Source organism: Antennarius striatus, chromosome 20, assembly GCF_040054535.1.
Source record: "Antennarius striatus isolate MH-2024 chromosome 20, ASM4005453v1, whole genome shotgun sequence".
NCBI classification, from domain to species: domain Eukaryota; kingdom Metazoa; phylum Chordata; class Actinopteri; order Lophiiformes; family Antennariidae; genus Antennarius; species Antennarius striatus.
The window spans coordinates 18,668,992-18,675,412 of NC_090795.1; positions in this window are offsets into that span (position 1 = coordinate 18,668,992).

The window sequence follows — 6,421 nt, forward strand, 5'->3', positions numbered from 1 at the left end:
AACTTAATTAGCATTAGCATAATTAGCCTACACGTTTTTACATCGCTGCCAAGAAGTGCAAAGTGGGTCGACGGTTTAATCTGTTGATCCTCGTTGGCGCGTGGAGCCGTACGTTACCGAAGAGCCTGAGCAGCCGCGCCCCCCCCCAGCATCTCCTTTGTTGTGCTGTCAGCACTAATCCCCCCCCAGGGGTCTCTCTCTCTGGTCGCTGCCCCCACATTGGTGGAGGAAACTGAGGCGAGCCAGGAAGGCACCCACACACCCCTCCATCACCCCTGCAGCCCCACCACACGTAAACCTGCCTCCCACCCCCCCTCGCCCCCACCAGGGCAATCCGAACCTGACCTCAGATCATGGGGGAGGCACACGGGTCTGTGTCTGTATCTTCACACCCTTCATCAGCTCCACGGATCCTTCTAGAGTCTGTTCTGTCTCTGGCTGCCTGGGGGGGTTGTTCACTGACACCCCCACAACTAAAGCCCTCGTCGGATGTTTCCTGCTCACAGGCTGAAGGTAGCAGGAAGTAAAGAACCTGCAGCTCACGACCGTAACCCGTCCGATGAGGTCAGACCCACAAACGCCTGGTCCTCACCTGGGGGCAACTGTTCATTTCAATTAATTGCCCCTGTCTGAGGCAACTGTGTGTACATGAGATGAAACCTGCCCCCGTCACCCTGACTGGCAGCTGCTGCCCCCCCCCCTGCTGTGTCTCCCCCCTCCCACTAGGGGGCAGTGAAGAGCACAGATTTACCTCCTCTCCCGACCCAGACCTGCTCCAGGCTGCCTGTTCTGTCTGGGTTCACTTCCACAGCCTCCTCCTCCTCATCTTCATCCTCCTCCTCTTCCTCCTCCTCCTCCTCATCTTCATCCTCCTCCTCTTCCTCCTCCTCCTCCTCATCTTCATCCTCCTCCTCCTCCCCCCCCCCCTCCTCCTCCTCCTCATCTTCATCCTCCTCCCTCCCCTCCTCCTCCACCCCCTCCTCCTCTTCCTCCTCCTCCTCCTCCCCCTCCCCCCCCCTCCTCCTCCTCCCCCTCCTCCTCTTCCTCCTCTTCCTCCTCCCCCTCCTCCTCCTCCTCCTCCTCCTCCTCCTCCTCCCCCTCCTCCTCCTCCTCCTCCTCATCTTCATCCTCCTCCTCTTCCTCCTCCTCCTCCTCATCTTCATCCTCCTCCTCCCCCCCCCCTCCTCCTCCTCCTCCTCATCTTCATCCTCTTCCTCCTCCTCCTCCCCCTCCTCCTCTTCCTCCTCCTCCTCCTCCTCCACCTCCTCCTCCTCCTCCTCCTCCTCCTCCTCCTCCTCCTCTTCCTCCTCCTCCTCCTCCTCCTCCTCCTCCTCCTCCTCCTCCTCCTCCTCCTCCTCCTCCCTGAAGCTTCTTCTTCTTCTTCTTCTGCTGGTCTCTGTGTTCTGTCTGCTGTGGCTTCTGCCCTCTTTACCAGCCAATGCTTTCTAGGCAGGGGAGATGGAGGAGTGTTTGACTGAGGGCCCCGGGGTGGTGGGGGTAGTGGGGCGGGGGTAGCGGGGCGGGGGTAGCGGGGCGGGGTAGCGGGGCGGGGGTAGCGGGGCGGGGGTAGCGGGGCGGGGTAGCGGGGCGGGGGTAGCGGGGCGGGGTAGCGGGGCGGGGGTAGCGGGGCGGGGGTAGCGGGGCGGGGGTAGCGGGGCGGGGGTAGCGGGGCGGGGGTAGTGGGGCGGGGGGTAGCGGGGTGGGGGTAGCGGGGCGGGGGTAGCGGGGCGGGGGTAGCGGGGCGGGGGTAGCGGGGCGGGGGTAGCGGGGCAGGGTAGCGGGGGCGGGGGTAGCGGGGGCGGGGGTAGTGGGGCGGGGGCAGGCTGCTCTGCAGCCTCGTTCCTGTTCTGATGAGGTGGAGTCTAATTGATTTGTCAATACGAGCCATCTGGCGCAGAGGGATGGGGCTACAACCTGTTCTCCTTCCTGAGTGGGGGGGTTGGATTACACACAACACACACACGCATCTTCTGAGATTTGATCAGCTCTGTTTTTTACGCTCTTCCTCTGCTGCCCCCCCCCCAGATCTGTTACACTCACCGCGTGTCTGTCCCCTGTTGATCCTCTGCCCCCCCCACAGGCACTCAGTGAATGATGATGGGGACAGAAGGCACACCAGAGCTTGCGGGGTTGGCCTCCCAGCCCCAAAGGAAGCAGCCTCTCGCCCCCACACGGGGGCTTGGGTAGGGATCAAAAGGTCGTGGGGGGGTGAAGCCTCTGGTGTCTTAATGAAAAGAGCTGGAATGGGGGCGACAGAGACAGAAGGACAGAATGGACGCTGCCCACTCCGATCAGGACCCCCCAACATCATCCTGCGTCACACCCACCCCCTCTGCCCCTTCTCTTTCCCTCATTCCTGTGGTGACTAAGGAGAGTCCTGGTGAACGGTGGTGTCTACGATCACTGGTCAGCAGCAGGCCTCACCTTTACACATTTAAACACTAGAATCTGCGTCTCTTTACCTCACAGATGCTGGTGAAACGTGAAAACCTCACAATTCCACGTTTGGCTCGTTTTGTTTCACTTCAAGGAGCAGGATGAGACGATCCTCTGGCATCCCTGGGGCGACGTGACGACGGTCCAACTGAGATTTCCATGTGTATTTAAGGACGTGGTGCATCAGCAGAAACCTGCAGATTAACTCAAAGAGCACAGAAATACAAGTGAGTCAAGCTGCCCAGGATGTGGGTGAAGTGGAACCAAAGCAGGATCTGCTCTGGAACACTGACTGACTCAAATCAGTGTTAGCGTGACACACGCGGGAAATAGACTTTTAGTGTTTATTCCAGTTCCTCCTAACAAAGTAGAGGTCACATGACTGTGTGCAACGTGAGAAATACAGTTAGTGATTTACCGACTACTGGAGTTCAGCTCGGAGTGCTTTATCGTTTTTCCTCTCAGGGCTGGAGATTGATGTCTCATTTCATTTTGTGTAGAAGCTGGAAGCTGTGATTGGCTCTTTGGACGCTGCTGTCCACAACACACTGGAAAACTTTAACCGGGATCCAGTGAACACACTGGAGTGTGTGTGGTGGTGAAACGAGGAAGGGTCAACACTGGAGAGACTCAAACGATTGGAAGCATCTTCAATTGGAATGCTGAGCTCACTTTACCTTATGGTTATATACACTTCAACATATACTGTATGGTGAACCTTCAGATATGAGTTTAATCCATTCTGTGACTGAATTCATAAGTCAAACAATATTTAACCATTTAAATAACCAGGATACGTTCCAGCTGTTTTTAAAAAAAACAAACCTGTTAATTTATGAAAAAAACAAAACATTTTTATTAACCAATAGACACAAAGACTTTACCTGTATATAATTGATTACATATAAGTTACGTAAACAATGATAAAGAATGAAAAGAAACGCAAAAGTCGCGAGAACACACGAGTTACGTCTTTACTCCACCAACGAGAACGAGATCCGGTCTCACTGATGTCGTATCCATCCGCCAACACGTGGTAAAGAACGAGAGCCGGTCTCACTGATGTCGTATCCATCCGCCAACACGTGGTAAAGAACGAGAGCCGGTCTCACTGATGTTGTGTCCATCCGCCAACATGCGGTAAAGAACGAGATCTGGTCTCACGGATGTTGTATCCATCCACCAACAGGCGGTAAAGAATGAGATGCGGTCTCACTGATGTCGTATCCATCCACCAACAGGCGGTAAAGAATGAGATGCGGTCTCACTGATGTCGTATCCATCCGCCAACACGCGGTAAAGAACGAGATCCGGTCTCACTGATGTCGTATCCATCCGCCAACATGTGGTAAAGAACGAGATCTGGTCTCACTGATGTCGTATCCATCCGCCAACACATGGTAAAGAACGAGATCCGGTCTCACTGGTGTCGTATCCATCCGCCAACACGCGGTAAAGAACGAGATCCGGTCTCACTGATGTTGTATCCATCCGCCAACACGTGGTAAAGAACGAGATCCGGTCTCACTGATGTCATATCCATCCGCCAACACATGGTGAAGAACGAGATCCGGTCTCAGTGATGTCGTATCCATCCACTAACAGGCGGTAAAGAATGAGATGCGGTCTCACTGATGTCGTATCCATCCACTAACAGGCGGTAAAGAATGAGATGCGGTCTCACTGATGTCGTATCCATCCGCCAACACGCGGTAAAGAACGAGATCCAGTCTCACTGATGTCGTATCCATCCGCCAACACGCGGTAAAGAACGAGATCCGGTCTCACTGATGTCGTATCCATCCGCCAACACGTGGTAAAGAACGAGATCCAGTCTCACTGATGTCGTATCCATCCACCAACACGCGGTAAAGAACGAGATGCGGTCTCACTGATATCCATCCACCAACCAGCGGTGGTGTCCTGAAACAAAAATATGGACAGACGACTCGTAACACAAATAAGTTGTGTGTTAAGCAGCTCATATCTCCAGGTATGAGCGTATTTGTAATACCGACTGATCAAGTCAGTGATTAATTAGCAGACTAACCTGCTGAGATAAACAAAGACCATCTAGTGGTTGATCTCTTTAGAAGTGTTGGATCTTCTGTGCTAACCTCAGAAGAGAAGCATGCTAACAGCTTTAGCTGAGAGGGAACAGGAATGACTTTTAATTGATATTGTCCTTCAAGCCATTCATATTTATTTTTAAAGATCTCCTTCAGTCTTTTAGGAGAAACTCCAGAATGTTGTGAGGACAAAGAAACTTCACCTGACTTTCCATCGGCATGGGGATTCATTTTCATGTCTAATGATCAAACACTCCTTTCAGGATTTTTTTCACACACTTTTGAGGAAACAAAGCGAGTCTCGAGCTCTGCAGGAACAGAGGGCAGCAGACCTGAAGTAGAACTGAAACACAGGGCAGCTTCCACGCCTCTTGGTCTGATTATATCTTAGAGGAGATGCAGGAGAGCCACATAGTTTAGAGTAAAACGTGTGGGGAGGTAGAACGGACTGGACAAAGACTGGTGTGTCTCAAGAGCTCTGGCACCTCCCAGCATAGTCAGACAAGAGCCAAGGTTAAAGGTCATATGTACAGCTGGGGATGAGCTGAAGGTGGAGCATTGTGGGACGGAGGTAAGGGGGACTGAGTCATAGAGCATCAGATGGTTGGTTTGTCTCGACCATATTTGGGCATGATGGGTTTTTTTAGTCATTGTGTCCATTAAAATCTGTCACAATTTCACAAACTGGAAACACAATCACTTTAAATTTTGGCATTTTTGAACATTAATTTTCTCATAAAATAAAATTAAGCAAATGTATGTCAATCAATCAATCAATCAATCAACCAACCTTTGTTTATATAGTGCTTAATCACATCAGAAGAAATTTGAAATCACTCTAACAGACAGAGAACCCAACAGAACCCTCCAGAGCACACATAAGGGATAGCGGTAGGAAGAAACTCATTGAGGAAGAAACTCTGGGCAGGACCTAGACTGCAAGGTGGTCATTTGCCTTGATCTCTTGGGTGGGAAAGGAAATATACTGGGGATAGGGACAGGGCAAAGGAAAAGAGAGAGAGAGAGAGAGAGAGAGAGAGAGAGAGAGAGAGGGAGAGAGAGAGAGAGAGAGAGGGAGAGAGAGAGAGAGAAGCACTCTTAACATTAAAGTAACTCCTTTTAACAGGAGAGACAGAGAACGTACCCTCAGCAGTCTAGGACTATAGCAGCTGGTCTAGTAGAATCTGTGTTGTTTCTAATTGTAAGCTTTATCAAAGAGGAGGGTTTTGAGTCTACTCTACAATAACTCCAACTGAAAACGGAGGGGTGAGGGAGACCTTCAGAGAGATGAACTTTCGTACGGAACCAAAGTTGTTCTGGAGGGACTGTCCGACACCTCAGGAGGGGGAAACGGGGGGGACCATCCAAGCTGTATACAGCAAAGATGGGACACTGTTGATCGGTCGGTGGAAGGAACACTTTGAGGAACTCCTGAATCCAACTACCCCAACTGACCCGTCCTCTGTTGCAGAGGCAGAGCTGTGTGTGGTGGAAAGTTTTTTAATACAATAAAATAATATAATAATATAATAAAATAATATCATTTCTTGACCCAAAAATCTAGAGTGTGTGTGTCAAATCTTTCATTACTTGGAAGAAACGGCCCCAGGAAGTCTCGAGGTCATAAGAATCTAATCCGTTTTTTAGAAGTGTTTGCGTAAAATGTCAGTATCTGTTAATAATTTTGTCTGCACCAACATGTCCGCGCGTGACTGATTAGGTTATGTCCTCAGCCTTGTGAACCTGTCCACTAGACGTCTCTGCTAACGTCTTGAGGTCATGATGGCACCTACTGAAACTGGGGGGAAGATTAGTGGAGGAGCAGAGGGAATGAAGTTAAACAACTGATTCACACCTCCCATAGTTACGCCTTTAGAGTATAAAAAAGAGATGTGATCCATGTTTTAGTTTGTACT